Source organism: Coptis chinensis, chromosome 4 (genome assembly GCF_015680905.1).
Source record: "Coptis chinensis isolate HL-2020 chromosome 4, ASM1568090v1, whole genome shotgun sequence".
Classification (NCBI taxonomy): Eukaryota; Viridiplantae; Streptophyta; class Magnoliopsida; order Ranunculales; family Ranunculaceae; genus Coptis; species Coptis chinensis.
The window spans coordinates 19,769,029-19,787,186 of record NC_141459.1 but is presented as its reverse complement, the minus strand read 5'-3'; positions in this window follow the sequence as shown (position 1 = coordinate 19,787,186).

Here is an 18,158-nt window from a genome sequence, read left to right as displayed (position 1 = left end):
TAAGCACCAAGATTTCCTATGGCGTAGCTTAATGGAATGAGAGAAAAGCCTTATAGATCTAAAACCTAATCGAGCATACAGTTTCTTCTTTGTCCTCCTACGAAGGGGATGCCAAGTAAATGAACGTGAGAAAATTGATGGTTGTGGAAGATCGTGGGATGTGGATAATTTTTAGAAGGAAAAAAATGGAAAAAATGAAAAAGTGTCAGGTGGCTTGTCCTTGGGTGTTACTTCTTCACCAGTTGGTTTTAGATAGTTATGAAACATAGGAGAAACACCAAGGTCAAGTACAAACTCAATGGTTCTTTGAAAAGGTAAAGGGCGAGGAACATTCGTGATGGAAGGTGAGTGACATGAGGATGTGAGGTGGGTGAATGGTGTTCAACTAGTGTTCTTAGTTCTATATCATCAAAGGCCTTGAGATATGCAAGACATTCCTCAATAGGTGGGTAAGAAGAATCACTGGGATAGAGGGCGAAAAATTCTTCTTCCGTCATGGCGTCAAGAGATGAATGGATGTCAATAGGAGAGAACTCGCGAGGCGACAAAGAAGGGTTGCAAAAGAGTCGAAGGAAATCCTCCTTGATGTTATCTACGTCTAGGGAGTAGAAATTGTGATCCTTGTCTTCTTCCATAAGAGGGGTATCTACTAGTGTGGGGACTAAAGTGTCAATGGACTTCACTTCCTCTTCTACAGGCAAACCTAGTTGTCCCTGTTTTTGTCTAAACATGTTAACTTCTACAGAAAGATTTCCAAAAGAAAGAGTCATTGAGCCATCCCAACAATTGATTTGGGCATTGGCGGTTGCCAAGAAAGGACGCCCTAAGATGATGGGAATGGAATCATGAGCAACTTCTGTGTCAAGAATAACAAAGTCGGCTGGATAGTAAAAGTCCTTAACTTTAACGAGAATATTTTCAACTACACCCTTGGGATACTTAATAGAACGATCGGCTAACTACAAAGTCATTTTGGTTGGTTGGAGTTTTGTTAGACCTAGTTGTTTATATAAATAAAAAGGGAGTAAGTTAACACTGCCCCAGTCTAATAAAGCAGTTGTTATGAAGGTATCACCCTAAGGTGCATTGTCTGATAGGGCGACCCGGGGTCCTTGTACTTAACAATTCCGTTATGTTCGGATAAAGAGGATATTGTTGGATTAAGAATGTTTAGGTGGGGTATGTTGGCTTTCCTCTTCTTGGTGCACAACTCTTTTAGAAACTTAAGCGTGTCCAGTAGACTTTTTATAGCTTCTAGAAAAGGTAGGTTTATAGTCAAATTTTTAAACACTTCCCTAATCTCATCAAAATTCTCGTCCTTTTTAAACACAACTAGTCTTTGGGGATATGGTGTTTTATCCCTATTTTTAGTAGAAGGGATAAAAGTATTATTAGTCTTTGATTTATCTCTATCCGTTTTCCATCTAGGTGTCCATATTGGAACCTCTACAGGTGTAGGGTCTTCACTTTCTATTATTGGGTCTTGTAATGTTTTCCCTTTTAGTTGTGGTTTAACTGGTACTTCTACAATTGTAGGGTCTTCAGTTTCTATTATAGTATTTGGTATGGTATCATTTTTAGTTTGCGGGTGATCTTTAGGCATAGTCACTTGGTTATCAACTACTCTCCCTGAATGAAGGGTAGTGACTGCCTGTAGGTCCCCTTGGTTTATATTACCATTACACTGAATACTTTTTATTTCGAATGCGGTGTTTGTTAACTTAGGATTAGGCACTGCTTGACTTTGAAACACGCCGGTTTGGTTATTATTTTGGTTAGAAGACATGTCAATAACCTTTTGGCACAAAGACTGCATCATTTGCATCGTTTGTTTCATCATATTAGAGTTTTGATCATGCTGATCTTTCATCAAGTTGGAGTTTTGTTGCATAATTTGATTTTGTTTCTCCAACAAGGTCACTACTACTTTGTCTGTAGATGGTTGTATTGGAATTAAAGCTTGTTGAGCGTTCATGTCTTGATGTTGATAGTTCTGGGTTCTGGGTACTAAACCTCTATTTCGGTCACCTAAGTTCCCTTGTCCTTGATGTCGAGTTAACTGGTTGAAGTGTGATGGTTGTGGTGGTGTTTGTGAATAGACAAGAGGACAATAGAAGTCGGAATGCTCAAGACTACAACAGACATTACAACGAGTAGAGTTAATGTTCATGACTAGAGTGGGTTGTTGTTGAACAGAGATGGCATCTACCTTTTAGTAAGGGCATCGATAAGAATTTTTAAGCTCGGGATCATGTTTAACCTCAAGAGAAGAAGGAGAGGAGCGGGAGGAATCATTTCCTCCCCAATTGTTGTTCTTCTTAGATTGATCTTCTAAGAATTTATAAGCCTCCAAGGCTCCTTTACTAAGAAAACTACCCCCAGTCATGATATCTAGAACCTCCTTATGATAATGTGAAAGCCCCTTGAAGAAAGCCACGAACAAAAGCGTGTCTTTTCGTAAGATTATGATCTTGGGCATTCAATGAGAAGATCAGTGAAACGATTCCAGGCCTCTGAAAAGGATTCATGAGGATTATAGTGGAAGAAATGAATCTTGTGAAGCATTTCATCTGTCTTTAGTGGTGGGTAAAATTGTTCCATGAACAATTAAACAAGTTGAGCCCATGAGTCCACGAGTTTGGCATTTGGGCAACCAACCAAGCCGCCCTTTGTCGGCTTTGGGTGAAAAGAAACACCCTAAGTTTAACTTGATCTGGACTTACGCTAGGATGATGGAATGTAGTGAGAACTTGGTCTATCCTACGCATGTGCTGGTAAGGCTTCTCGTGGTCTAAACCATGAAAAACCGGTAACAAGTTAAATATATTAGGGGGGATTCGAAAATCCCCCACTAGGTCTGCAAGAACGATGCACGACTTAGGGCCATCGTTTAGGGCTTTATAAAAATCAAAGAGAGGAGTCTCTTGTTCTTTAGCCATTGATGCAAGTGTAGTGTGTGAAATTCTAGATAGGCGTGTTGTATTTATTTCTACGAAAAACAAGCCTGATTATACTAGAATTAAAACTCCTCTGACATAAGAGGCGAGGAGTGGAAGAAAGAGTACCTGAATGCCTCCTTGCTACGCGTTGGAATAGCGTCTTGTATACGGGATCTCAGTGTATTTAACAAGTTAAAAACACTGAATAACTTGAAGAAATAGAAATTTGAACTAACCTGTGAAAATTGGGCTGTTCACGCTGAATTTTCCTTCGAGGGCGCGGGTGTGCTCAAGGTTTTCGAATGTCCAATGTTTTGGGCGCGGGTCGCGCTTCAGGGTTTTCGAGTTTTAGGCCTTTTATCGTACTCCAAAAAATTTGAAATTTTTACAGTACTTTGCTAAGACATCTATCAAGTAGCCTGTAAAATTTCAGATCAATCGGAACTATGAAAGTCCCTCTACTGCCCTGCAAAGTTTCCAAAACAGTTTTCGGACACAATACAAACAACTGAACGGTTAACCCATCAAAACAAAGCTAAAAGTTGCCAAATTTTTACTGGAGACTCCTAACAGATCCTACTTGTTCCTGTAAAAATTTTAGAGCAATTGGAGTTTTACAACCTCTCCTTATCGGCTGGTGTTCCAGATATTAAGTGTTTGCAACACTGCAGGAACACACTGGAAACACTCTACTATTTAGGAGGTCAAAACAAATCAAAAACTCGTCAAATTCTACAAACTCCTGACTTAGGATAGATACTTCTGTAAAAATTATAGAATTTTTAGAACTCCCTAAGTAACCTTACTCGTCTGTTTTTCAAGAACATACGGTGTGAAAACTGAAATGCAGCACTGTAAGGATCGTATTTTTTCACAAGGTAAACCAACTTTGAAAAATCTGAAAATATTCCAGTAAATCAACAACACATTAAATATTATGTCTGAAAATTTTCAGAATTTTCGAAAATTTAGAAATACCTTCACCGCAGTGTTTTTCTCTGTGAATCCGCAGCCCCTATGCCTAAAACAGTGAACCAGTTCGAAAATTCAAGAAATAAGAATGAAAAATTAAAAGGGTGGGTGGGTAGAGAATGGGGATTGCCCCTTGGATTCAAGCAATTGAATTCTTGTCTTGAATGAGATTAAGATGGCAGCGGCGCCATTTGATAAAAGTGATTTTACGTATTCTAACTATCTATGCGTAAACACAAATAATCAATTTACGTAAATATGTGTTTATATCAATATTCCTACTCTCAATAATGAAGTAATATAAGAGAGTCAGGATTCGTTCCACTCTTAAACCTCAAGATTTAAACAAATTCAACTAATCAAACCCAAAAGGAACAATGGTGAGAGTAATGATTTGATGTGAAATTTAATGACCATTCCCAACACAAGAACAATAATAACAATAAGACATAATTAAATTAAACTGAAATTAAAACTAATTTAGAACTAAGATTGTGAATAACTAATTATGAATTTAAGACAACTAAATCTAAATAAGAATTTAAGCAAAAATCTAAATTGAAATAAAGAACTAATACTTTATTCTAAAAACTAAATATGATTCTAAACTACTAATTGAATGAATGTAAAAAAACTAGATCTAGATCTAAAAACTAATCTAGATCTATCTTTTTCTAACCCTAAACTCCATTAATATTAGCTTCCTAACCTAACTGCCATTAATAAAGAGTCAAGCTTTTGTTTTTATACTTTCAGATCCAAAAATCGTGCATGGGCTTGGAGCCATGTTTTGGGCCTGATTCAAAACCCAATTCTTTCATTCCAAAAAAACCTCTTCAGCTGCAGTTGACTTCAACAGAGTTTTCATCCACTTCTGCTCCTCTGATTGGGTCAAATCTTAAACCATTGGAAAGCTCTTTCCGAGCCGGTCGTTTTGACATAAGGTAGGCCCAATTCCGAGGTCTGAGTACAAAGATACGGCTTTCGGAAGTTCTGCTGACTTTGTGTGCTGTTTCTGCCCGTGTTGACTTTTCAGCTTTTGACCGGGCTTTACAAAGGCTTTGTCTCCTTGAATCTTGGCCTTTATTCACAGAAATCCTTAACAACCGACCTTTGCTCCTTTATCTCGCTAAAGTGGCACATTTCTGCACATAATGGACTTTGAAGCCTGAAATGCATAAAAACACGTAATCAGTATTAACTCTTACTTATTATTCACATAATTGGTCTAAAAGTACGATTGTTAAGGGGTTAAAACTACAGTTTTGGGCTCTTATCAACTAGCAGTGATTGTCTAGTTCAGAAACTAAAAAAATTTCCTAGAAAAAGCCTGAGTGCGACCCGCGCCCTACCAAGGCTATTTCGGAGCACGCCTAGCGCTGAAACACATGGAGCTCGAGTTGGACTTGAGAGCGACCCACGGCCTACCAAGGCTGTTTCTGAGCGCGCCTAGCGCTGAAATGCCTAGAGCTCGAGTTGGACCTGGCGACCCACCTACTACCAAGGCTATTTCGGCGAACCAGCCTTCTTATGAAAAACTCGATTTTCACCGGTTAGTACAAATTTCCTTTTCTTCAAGTTATTCAGTGTTTCTAACTTGTTAAATACACTGAGCTCGCGTATAGAAGACATTATTCATAAGCGAAGCAAGGAGGCATTCAGGTACTTCTTTCTTCCACTCCTCGCATCTCCTGTTAGAGGTTTATACTAGCATATCAGGATTGTTTTGACGATTGTCGAATATTTAATTCCGTCTTCTAAAACTTGTCAATCAACAAAAATCTCAAAAAACTGCAAAATAATCAATAAAATCTTATTAGAATAGCAGTAAGTGAGGTATCAATCCACATTTTGAAGTGAATAAATGGGGGAGAAAAGATTTCATAAACCAATAGCTAACTTGGTGATTAATATTAAAACAATTGTTGAGGATTTCTAATTTCTTATCTAAACTAAAAATAAAAGTAACTTGTAAGGAAATAATGACTAACTAAAGCAATTAATTTTCAAAGATCAATTTATCAAAACCCTTGATACAAAGTTACTAACTCACCAACAATTCTTGTATTTCAGTTTTATACCTCTTGTTAAATTTCTCTAAAACTTTACTAAATCTTAAACGCTAGTTCTAGAATTAGTGGAAAATATAACTTGAAGAACATAATAAAACATCCCAATATTAAATTCAATCCTCTATTCTCTGACTCCAAATGAGGAATTTTTAGGCATTCAATGTCCACAATAAGAAGTACAAAAAATCCCAAAAATCCCTTAATGACTAATAAAGTTGAGTCTAAAAGATTTTTAACAAAAAGAATAAACTAACAATGGAAAATACCCCGTCTTTTTCACGGTGATAGAAACCATGCACATTTAACCTTAGTGCAAAAATCAATTAAAAAGAGATATCATTGGATTTCATCAAAAACACATATAGTGGAGATTCTAACAAAAATGGACAAAACAAAATAAAAAGAATTTCATGGAGAGCTTTCACTTTCCACCATGGGGTGGAAGCTTAGCCCTCCATGCTATTAATTAACATGAAAGAATAATTAAAGACAAGGGATAGAGTGAACATTGAAACCGCCTTTATTGCTTTGATGTTGATCTTCGGAAAATTACACACTCAAGAGCACTCTTCCTCACTAATTAAATGAACTAAAACTACAAAGCAAAATTTCTACTAGAATGGAGATAGAATGAGTGTAGCATGAGTGTAGACTGCTTGTAGAATGGTGTAGAATGCCTCTTCTCAATGCCAATTCTCTTCTCTATTTATAGCTTCCACCAACAAGATCTTTGTGCATATAATATCTTCACACAAAATAGAAATAATCTTTGGGATATAGGAAGAAAATATAAGATAAAAGAATTTAGGGAATAGAATACGGAAGAGATATTATCAAGGCATGAGGAAGGAAAGAAATATAAATTGGAAATCAAATAAAGAATAAAATGGAATGATATGGTTTTGAATTAGGAATGGAGTGATTGGCAAGAATATGGTGAGGATATGGGAGAATATATGGTGGCTAGGATATAAGGTATTATGGAATGATTTGATATAATGAAATCTAGGGAATAAGTAATTAATGAAAATTTTAATGTGGTGAAAATGGTAAGAATATATGGTAGTAGTTGCAATTATCCTTTCTTGATTTCCTTCCATAATTATCAATTCTCTAATATTTCCTTCCATTCTTGATAGCACAATTTACTCCATGAGATCTCACTTATTGATTATCTAAATGATCATCTTTGGCTTATGGGCTCAGGCTTTGATTGGGCTTTGACCAACATCTTTATTTCCTACAAAAAATATTAAACCAAATTAATAAAACATATTTTGCATTGGACTTTTCCAAAGACATGCACATATATGCAAATAAACCTTTATGACCAAAAAATGTGCATAATGCCATGGAATAAAACAAATGTATGGTTTTAAGTTAAAAATACGAAATTAAGCATAAATGATATTATAAAGTGCCTATAAAACTATATATAAAATATACAATTTTAGGCACTTATCAATTATCGTATTTAGTTAAGATTGATCTTAGCCTTGCATGAGATTAAGGTTAGGTAGAAGAAAAACGCCTAACGTAATCAAACGTCAACGTCAACAAACACGCCTTTCTAATATACCACTCACTACACCTCTAGCTAATATACCACACACTACACCTGATATAATGGCTGAAAAAAGAGAGTCTCCTCTTTCTGACTTTTACAAAGCCTTGAACGATAGCCCAAAATCTTGCATCGTTCTTGCAGACCCAGTGGGGGATTTCCGAATCCCCCCAAATATATTTAATTTGTTACCCATTTTTCATGGGTTAGACCATGAAAAACCTTATCAGCATATGCGTAGGATTGAACAAGTCCTTACCACATTCCATCATCTTACGGTTGGTGCAGAACAAATTAAACTGAGGGTGTTTCCTTTCACCCTAGCCGACAAGGCGGCGTCTTGGTTAACTGCCCAAGCGCCTAATTCTGTGGACTCATGGGCCAAACTTGTTAAACTACTTATGGAACATTTTTACCCCCCACTGAAGACAGATGAAATGCTTTCTAAGATTCATTTTTTTCGACAGAATCCTCATGAATCCTTTTCAAAGGCTTGAAATCGTTTCACTGACCTTCTTATAGAGTGTCCACATCATAACCTTGCAAAAGACACGTTAGTTCGTGCCTTTTTTAAGGGATTGTTACACCACCATAAAGAGGTCCTTGATATAATGAATGGGAGTAGTTTCCTCAGTAAAGGAGCCTCAGAGGCTTATAAATTTTTAGAGGATCAAACAAAGCGTAATAATAACTTGGGGTGGGGGGGGGGTAGTGACGATATCTCCCGCTCCGCTAGTTCTTCTTCAACAATTAAGGTCGCCGATATGTTTGAGGTTAAATCAGATCCTGAGCTTAAAACTCTAATTGAATCCCTCACTAAAAAGGTAGAAGCTATTTCTGTTCAACAAAAACCTACCCCTGTCATGAATATTAACTCTATTCCATGTAATTTCTGTTTGAGTCTTGCGCATCCCGACTCCTATTGTCCTCTAGTCTACGAACAACCATCTACACAACCGGACAATGTTTGTTCCATTAATAGCGAACCTAACGCACCTTGGAGACAAAATCCCAACTACGGTTGGCGAAATAATCAACAAGTTACACCTCCAGTGTATAATAATCAAAATGTTAGGCAAGCAAACAATTACAATCAAGCCCCACCGAGACAAGGACAAGGACAAAGGAATTATAATAATTATAACAATAATAATTATAATGATAATAGAGGTATCGTTCTGGTTAATCATAACTATCACAACCCGCCTGTTAATAATCAACGTGACGTAGTTCCTGTCACAAAACCTATAACAAACACTCCTCCACAACCGGATCGTTTCGACACCTTTATGCAAACCCAACAACAGATTTTACAAGGCATCCAACTTTCCTTACAGCAGTTAGCACAAGAGAAAGTACAACCAAAAGGTGTGTTTCCAGGTCAAGCGATACCTAATCCTAAAACAACAAACACAGCTTTTGAGGTAAACGGTAATACTAGTAAGGAAAATGCAAACGTAGGTGAGCTAAATGCCATCACCACTCTCCGTTCTGGCAAAGTGGTTGATAACACCGTAACTATGCCTGTAGTTACCCCACCAGTAGTCCCTACACCAGATATTGAACTAGATACCGAAATAGAAACTGAATATCCTACCCCTGTAAAGGTAACAGTTAAACCACAACCTAAGAAACAGAAAGCCAAGGTTAGACATCTTGTTGATCCATACGCTAAATATAGAGAGAAACCACTGTTTTCCTAGAGATTAGCAATGTTAAACAAGGATACAAACTTTGACAAGATTAGGGAAGTTTTCAAAAATCTAACGATAAACCTACCCTTTCTTTAAGCGATTAAAAAGTTACCTCACCATGCTAAGTTTTTTAAAGAGTTGTGCACTACTAGGCGTAAGACAAATATTCTTGATATAAGGTAAAACTATCATTTTACCTTATATCAAATGATATAGGGTAAAATGATAGTTTTACCCATGCATAAGTGACAAAATTCAACGTAAGTAAAACTAAAGCTCTTTTGGTGCCTATATTATCAAAGTTTTCTCTACTCTCAATGCTATTGCAATATAGTGGGGTAGAGAGTTCGTTCCATTCCTAATTCTTTAGAATTGACGTTAACTAAGATTATCAGTCTCTCAAAGTCAATGAGAGTAACAATGGAAATTATACTAACAAGATACGATAATTTAAACTACAGAATTGCTAATTTGACTATATGAGGAGGAATTAGGGGGATTTGATTCCACCTTAACTCGACTTAATTAACTAGCGAAGATTCAATTAAGTAATCCCAATTGCAATGCTTTTGCATAACGAATTGGTATTTCTAATCCCAAATTATTCATGGCAATCTCTACAAAATAATAACTAGCATGTGAAGCAAGCAAACCCATTCTCATGGTGAAATAATTACTTTCTAGAATTGAATAGATTATCACAATGATTTCTAAGCTAACACAATCAAGTTTTCATCAAGGCTTCCTCAAATCCCTTTAATGGAGATTTTAGCCTTAAATCATTAAACTATCATTTCTATATGAATTTAAGCAAGACATGATATAAAGATTATAAATTTACTAATTTGATCTAATCAAGGATTTACAACTGAATTAACAATTAAGAAATGATTACAACTAATGACTGAATTTAGATCTAAGTAATTTAATAAACCAAAACTAAATTTATGAATAACTAACTATTTTTATTAATCTAATGAAGAATTATCAATGATTCAATAACTAAATTAAAAACAAGGTAATAAAACTAATTAATGGAGTCTAAGCTAATTTATTTTCTAATCTAGGTCTAGCTTTTCAATCCGCCTCTTTTCTTCTTTTCAATAAGAGAAAGAGATCCCCAATTTCGTGCATGGGCCTAGAGCTATATTTTGGGCCGAAAAATTGAGCCCAAAACCTAATTTGTTGAGTCCAAGACTTTTCATTCTGGTCATGTTACTGTAGCACGAGTTTTCACCAAATCTGAGTCCAAATCTGAGGTCTGAACCCAAAGATATGGCCTTTTGAAGTTCTGTTGACTTTTCTTTAGCTTTTTAATCTGGTTTGACTTTCACTTAACAGCTTTGACTTGAGTTTTTTAAGGGCTTTTTTTCTCCATGAAACTTGGGCTTTCTTCATAGAACTTTCATAGTAATCACTTTAGCTCCTTTTAGTGCCTAATTAGTAATGAATTTATATTTATTCAACTTCGAAGCCTGAAATACTCAAAAGCACGTAATTAGTGATAAACCTATATTATTAATCACATAATTGGTCTAGCAACAATATTGTTTAAGGGTTAAAACTACAGTTTTAGGCTCTTATCAATTCCTAAAGACGCCTTTTTAACAGAACAGTTTCCAACTTTAACCGAACATAATGGAATCGTTAAGTACAAGGACCCTGGTTGTCCTACTGTACAATGCACCTTAGGAGATTCCCACACGACGACCGCTTTATTAGACTTGGGGACGAGTGTTAACTTACTCCCATATTATCTATACAAACAAATAGGTCTACAAGAGATGCAACCTACTAAAATGACGTTGCAGTTAGCAGATCGATCTATTAAGTATCCTAAGGGTGTGGTTGAAAACGTGCTTGTTAAGGTTCAGGATTTCTACTATCCTGCTGATTTTGTTATCCTCGATACAGAAGTCGTTAACGACTCTGTTTCGATCATTTTAGGGCGTCATTTCTTGGTTACTGCGAACACGCTCATAAACTGCCACGATGGTTCGATGTCCATGTCTTTTGGCCATCTTTCTGTTGAAGTAAATGTTTTTAAAACGACGAAATAGTTCCCAGATACGACTATCGATGGAGAAGTTAGCATGATCAAGAGCTTAGCTCAAGATTATTTCAAAACCACGTTTCCTGATAATCAGATGCACAAATTCCTATACTTTGGAAGTTCCAACTTCGACGAGAACTCCCTGGAATTCGAGGAATATTTCCTTCGAATATTTTGCAACTCTTCCTTACCACCTCGCGAGTTCACCCCTGTCAACATCCATTCATCCCTTGACGCTATGACGGAAGATGAATTTTTCACCCTCTATCCCAGTGATTCTTTTGACCCACCTATTGAGGAATGTCTTGCATATCTCAAGGCTTCTGATGATCTATACCTGAGAGCTCTAGCTGAGCCCCATTTATCCACCTCACATCATCCTATCACTCATTCATCTTCCATCACCAATATTCCCCACTTTCCACCTTTTCAAAGGAACCTTGAGTTTGCACTTGACCCTCTTGCTTCTTCTGTGCTTAATGATTTTCTAAATCCTCCTAATACGGAAATAATTCTCAAAGGAAAGGCACTTGACACCTTCATTTTCATAATAGAGACAGTTCCTACCTACACCATGAATGAGTTTTATGCTAAACCCACATTCTCATTTTTTCCATTCTTTCCTTCTAAAACTTATCCATATCCAACATATCTTCCACAAACATCCATTTTCTCACGATCATTTACTTGGACACCGTCTCGTTCAAAGATGAAGAAGAAGGTGCATGCTTAGTTACGTTCTAGGTCTATCAGACTTCGCTTTCATTTCACTATGTTGCGTCGTAGAAAATCTTAGTGCTTGATTATGTTTGGGGGTGCATTCCATGTTATTTATTTATGGAAAGACCCACAGCTCTTTAGGTTGTTGATATATGGTAAAATGCAGGTTATTTATTTATTTATATATATATATATATATATTTATTAGATTAAGTCTCGAGTATCTGACTATAAAAGACTCATTTTATTCTTCGGTGTACTCCTTTCCAATCTTCCATATATTGGTAAGTACACCATTAAGGTAATCGGGCCCTACCTATGGAGTGTGTGGTTGTAAGTACCGGATCCTAAATCCACGGTTAATATAATTCACGTTTTGCACTCTTGCATGTTTTCTCGATTTTTGAGTCATGTTTCTCTATGGTGTGGATTATGTCTTTATTGCTTTATTGTTTTCTCTTATATTAATCCGTATTTATAAAAAGTAAAAACTAAATAAAACCATAAAAATAGTAATCTAGCAAGTCTCGGGAATTTAACTTTAAACGACCCACGTTTTAAAACAAATTTTTTAAACTATGTTGTCAAAAATTTGTTTGGGGGTGGGGCATTTGGTCTTTCCATTTTTTATCAATCAACTTCCTATTCATGGCCCATCTTCATATTGTGGCTAGTGGTTTAGGAGCATTTGTTGTTTTGATGTTTTTATTGTTTTTATTAGTTTGGAATATAAGTAGTTAAATTTGAATTCGGTAGTTAATTGTTATTTGAATTTTGATTTTAATTTAATTTGGTTCTTTTCTAACCATGCGATGATTTTTGCGTTAATCCCACCTTCCCGAATTATTTGGGGGTGGTATTTTTTTTTTTTTAGCATTGCTTTTATATGATCCACCATTTTAGAAGTATTTTGCGATGAGTTGTGGGAATGTTGTCGATATTGGCATGGCTAAGTTCAGATATTATGGTATGATGAAATTACAATGAGTTAGGAAGTTGCAATTCTAAATTCAATCTAAAAGATATTAGGTTTGTTTTAGAATAATGAATATGGGTTGTTTCCATTTAGGTTTCGGAAATATTTTGTTTCCGGCAATTGCCTTAAATTTTTTTGGCAACTTGTTAATTCATTTTAGAAACTAAAACCCTATATACACTTCCTTCATTCTACACTCAAAACCCACACATCTCACTTTCATCTCTCACCTTAAACCTCCAATTTTTCCTTTTGTTTTTCACTACACCCTGCTCTTCATACACGGAGAGCTCCCCACTATATATAGTTACTTCTAAAAGCTTTAGCCCAAAAACACTGTAACTTCGAAAGCAAGACCAGAGCGCGACCAGCTTTTTACCTAGGCCATTCCAGAAGCACCTTCTCATACGACCTTCCACAAACCCGATTTTCTGATTTTTGTGAGGTTTTCCAGGGTTGTTTGCAGCTTTTCTAGAGAGTATCTATTGTGATGACATCCCCTCGTATCATACTGGAGAAGTCTTTTGAAGACTTGTTCCAAAGTGACACCTATGGTGCGTGGTTTCACGAGGTGATCATACAAGCAGGCTGGGAACCGCAAATGGTAAGACCTGATGAACTTTATTCTCTTGCACTTACATCTTATTTTTATGATAATTGTAAGTTCTTTGATAGACCGGATGGAGAACAAGTGTTCTCCATCACCAGTGAGGATGAAACGATGGAAATCACCAGGTTCTTGTTAGCCTTTGCTATCGGACTTGCTATGCCCGCTGAAATACCAGACTCACGGGCCTATTTGGTAGATAATATGTACCTCTATAACTATGAGGATTTGCATGAGCATTATGGGGCAGGAATCTTTAGGATAGAGGACTAAGGGGAATATATCTGATGCACCAGTTCTGTCACATCCCGAATTTCGACAGAATTCGAAAAAATTATATTTGTTCTCGACTCTTCGATTTTCGAGGTGTGATGCACTCTCCACTTCCAAAAACCCATAAAACATTTAAATATGCGGATAATTAAAAACCAATAAAATTTTTAACTTAAACAAAAGTCCCCTTCATTACAAAAACTCACAAATAAGATTAGGCTACAAATCTCTTTTCAATAACTCTTTATTTAAAATTACAAATGAAAATACAAATAACATTGTCTCAACTGAAAATCTATATCACCTCAAGAGAAAACAAAACCTATCTTGAAAAGCGACGCTAACGCAAACCACAAGCAGCAACCAACCTTCTTCAACACTAAACATGTCAAGACTTATCAACTATGTTCATTTAATGAACACACCCGATAAGCAAACATGCAAATCGGGTCAGCATTATAAACAATGCTGGTGTGAGTAGCCCTAAAATACAACATATACCTATACATATATTTACACAATCCATAAGGCAGTTAGTTCCTCTATCGAGGCGCCTTAACTTCCAACAACTAATACGACATCTTTAAGTACAATAAGTAAGGCAGGTAGTTCCTCCACGAGGTGCCTTAGCTTCCCACTAACCACACAACAAACCATATGCATAATAAAAGGCATTTAGTTACTCCACGAGGCGCCTTAGGTTCTAACTAAACTAATAACCAGCCAAGCATATTCTATACTTACCTCATTTCATGCTCAATTACAGAGTGGGTCGTCTCTGCACAAGTAGTTAGTTTGACCCACCCTTCTACAAAACCATATACAATCATCTATCTAAAGATATATCATTAACCAACATATTACCATAATTATATTAATAAAGGCTTTCTTTGCGTGTCCCTAAAATCACATCGTATCTATGTCTTACCTAGTTTCCCTGGCTACCATAATCGCTACCCAACGCCGAACATGTACATCCACATGCCTCCCCTTACATAATGAACCACTCCGTGCATAGCTACCCTGAGCGGGATGCCCCACACCAGGTAACCCTCACACGAAAGCTATTATGTAAGTACTGCCACTATTTTGCATAAAATATCGTGCGTCTCGTTCAAATTTTGCGAACGGAATAATCAAGTCACTATTCGGCTACGCCAGAAGGGCCATTCAGATTCACTGAAACGCCAGAAGGGCCAATCACATTACTTATGCCAAAAGGGCCATTCAGATTCACTGAAATGCCCGAAGGGCCAATCATATCACATACGCCCATCACTAGGGCCAAATCACATGAGTTGTGGTAGCTAGGTTCTAGGATTTTCGTTACGTAATTTATTCAAGTGTCATACATTCATGTCTCATAATAATTCTTATTCTATCTCATGCCAGTATACTTAATTGTACTGAAACTCAACGTTTCTCGTTATCATTGCACGATATCCAAGTATCTCTATATCAAATCTCGAAACTTATTATTTCACGTGCCAAATCATATATTGCACTACACCATATGGAATATCTCAAGCCTTCATAAATACTACAATTCATTTCAGTAGCAACTCATACTAGCAATCAATCATGTAACGTATACATTCCATATATTTATGTGGAATGAATATCACCATCAAAGCCCAATACTAAAGTCCATGAATTTAAGTCCGTATATAATTTAATTATCATAAAAACGTATATATCTAAGTCTTATAAGAATTTCCTCTCTGATTACGTGCCAATATTTATATGCTTTACACACTACTCACGTCAAATCTTAATTAGATAATGACTAACAAATTTATACAAGCTTCCATAGCATTTTAGCATTTGATTTGTTCATACAATTTACAACATAAAACGTAGCATAATTAAACAGTCAAAAGTCCACAATCAAAGCCCAAAACCAAAACCCAAAAGTCTACATATTTAAAGACCCTGTTGAATCTATTTTAATTTATATGGACCGGTCCAAACAAAGATAGAACTGGCCCAAACAAAAGATATGAAACTGTCCCAAAAACTTAAACTGAATTGGCCCAAAACACAAATGGGTTCGGCCCAAAAATTGAACTGAAACCGGCCCAAAAACTTTAAACTAAACTGGCCCAACAACTAAAATCTAAAGGCTTCGGCCTAAAGCCCAAAGCCCAAGCCCAACCGACCAACAGGTCATCTTCTCCATCAGGCTTCTTCCCCCACCGCACCAGCTCGCGCCGGCCACCACTCCTCATCTCCTCCTTCCAGCGGTTTTGCTCCAAATCAAAAACCCTATAGCTTTAATGAAAGCTCCAACTCGATTCCTCACCTCACATCCCCTCCTCCAAACTGGATCGCGCCTCCTCCAAACTTCCACATCCCCATACATCAGTACTCACCCACACACTACAATCAACTATAAACCCATTGATTTTAGTCTAGATGCAAGCCCCACAACTCAAATTAAACCAAAAATAGCCCAACAAAGTTTTCCCAAAACTCTCCATCGGCGCCATTAACGCCTTCTTCCACCTGCAATAGCACCGACCTAAACATCAATAACCAACATCAAATATATAACCCCCGACATCAAACAACCCATTCAAAACCACAACAAAAGATGAGGTCAAACCAAACGGCAGGTTGTTTTCTTTATCTTGGGCTAGGGACACCATTAACGGGCCCAAACAAGGTTCGACAGTTCCAATCTCAAATTTCAGAGTTTCGAGTTTTAACAAAACAACAGATTTCAACAAAGTTTTAACAACACGACAGACAGGACGCCGAATAATGAACAATAAAATTGAGTGAAAACATTGGACAGTAAAATTGTTTCTGTATACCAGTGAAGTAGAAAAACTAACTACTCACCTGTATTAAAAGCTCCACGAACATCTCCTAGTTCGAATCGTCGCGCTCCAACCCTCTAGCAATCGAGTTTCTATCTCCGCCTCCATTTTTATTAATTTTTTATCTCCGAACCCTATTCTCTAGAAAAAATATGAATATATACTTGGGTTTGAAACCTAAGCCCAATACAGACTTGGGCCCAGAAACCAGGCCCACATATCCCAAATCCAATCCAATAGATTTTAAATAAATAAATTAATTAATAAATAAATAAATACGTATTTTTAAATACGAGCGTTACAAGTTCGAAGTACAAACGACCCCTGGTTTGGAGTTTGATCTCAAATCAAAACGGATTTGAATTGAGCATCCATGGATTTAGATTGCCTGCAATTCCTAGCGTAAAAGACAAGTACAACTAATGCAGCCCCATGTATGTTCAAAGTATAGCCGACCTGCAAATGATCCAACTATAATAGAAAATTCATTAGTAGCAGTTTTCGACGAAATGTAAAGTGAGCGCTGGAAGAAGAAGTGTTGCAGGTCAGGGGAGGAGAACTTTCACTTTAATACGTGCCCGACTTTCACTCCACTTTCATATCAGGAACGTTGATTTGCACCATGAGGATCCATAGGAGAGCCCGGCCCATTGACAGATAGAGAAAGTTCACCCGATGTGCAAGTCAATGCCGAGGGCTCAACGCGGAAGCAATCCACTCGTTTGTATTCCACCATGAAAAAGTGGAAAACACCAACGCTATGGGTTAATGAGGTTGTAAAGTGCGAAGATCGAATTTGTATCTCCTGTAACAACTTAGCTCTACCAGGAAAAAAGCAGTAGTAGTCTCGAATTTTGTGAGGTCGCATCATGTAAGAATGAGCCAAATTGTTTAATTCCTTTCTTGATTGCTAGAGGACGTCTTGATTGACTTTCTGCAATTTCTTGTCAGGTCCAGCCACAACAACTCGAGATCTGATAGATTGAGCCTGATTAAGTCGATAGATCGATCCTTAAACATAACTAGGACCTTAACTATGTTGAGGTGTTCATTACAAGTCTAGGCATATTGTTTATGAGGTCGACATGCTAATCAAGCTCACGATTAAAGGTATGGTCATCTCTAACATGACATCTTCAACTGTCTATATCAAATGCCAAATGGTACTAGATGCAAGTATGTAATTACTGAAGATGCAAATAAATGAATATATGATATTGGCTCCTCTAGATTGTTATGTACTGATATAAGTCATAACTAAAACTGAGGCATTAAGAGAAGGGAGTAAGTAGTTTCAAAATTTTCGTGATTCAAAGTCTGACAATGCCGCACAATCATTATTTGAGCATAGAGTCTAGGTAGGTCGCTTGCACTGTGGACTTATTTGTTAATCACGCAGTGACCATAGTAGTGATTTTTTAGCAGAGATAACCCATGTGACCATTTGGATGGGCTAGTTAAGAAAA